Source organism: Notothenia coriiceps, unplaced genomic scaffold, assembly GCF_000735185.1.
Source record: "Notothenia coriiceps isolate Sejong01 unplaced genomic scaffold, NC01 NC01_scaffold00022890, whole genome shotgun sequence".
NCBI classification, from domain to species: Eukaryota; Metazoa; Chordata; class Actinopteri; order Perciformes; family Nototheniidae; genus Notothenia; species Notothenia coriiceps.
Genome location: NW_011355591.1, coordinates 515,067 through 515,835, shown reverse-complemented (window position 1 = coordinate 515,835; position 769 = coordinate 515,067).

Sequence of the window (769 nt, the reverse complement as noted above, 5' to 3'; positions counted from 1 at the left end):
AATGCCTTATCTCACAAGAAAAAGTAATTTGTGCATCTCTGGCAAATGCTACAGCACTCCACCTCCCTTTATTCAAATAAGATCAGTTATTGTTCCATAATCCTGCTGACAAACACGCAAACCGAACCAAAATTATAACATACTTCACGAAGGAAATGAAGCGACATGAAACACTTAGCACTGATGTTCAAACAATGCCATATCATTGATCCAGAGGAACAACATTTTAATGAATTGCAATAAAATGTGTCATGAGGATTCATCCTAATACATCTGCTGATGCTGGAAATGTCCTTTATAATCTTCCACAACAAGTAAAACAAATCAGTTTATTAAAAATGTGCTTATCCAGAGAAACATGTGAATTGCCACTGACTGTTTTTCCTTTCGTAACTGACATTTTGAGCATTTGGTTGATTAAGGTCACCTGAATAACCTTGTTATATATTGTATTGGAATTTAGACTGCCAACTGAACAAATACAAAAAGTACATTTGAATTCATATGGCCCAATTTATAAATCATGCGTGGCTTGCACCTTGGCAGTTGAACGCCTCACAATACAATCACATAACTGCCAAAGAGTTTGTCCTTTCACTCAAACCAGAAACAGTGTCATACCTCACAAACATTCCCACAGACATGTAAACATTAGCCAATCAGCTGCCTATTCACATTCGGGGCAAACAATGACGTTCTTACCGAGGCTGGGTTGTTTTTTACCCTGAGCTGATTAAATTAGCAGGACAGAGGGGTGAGGATGGGGGGA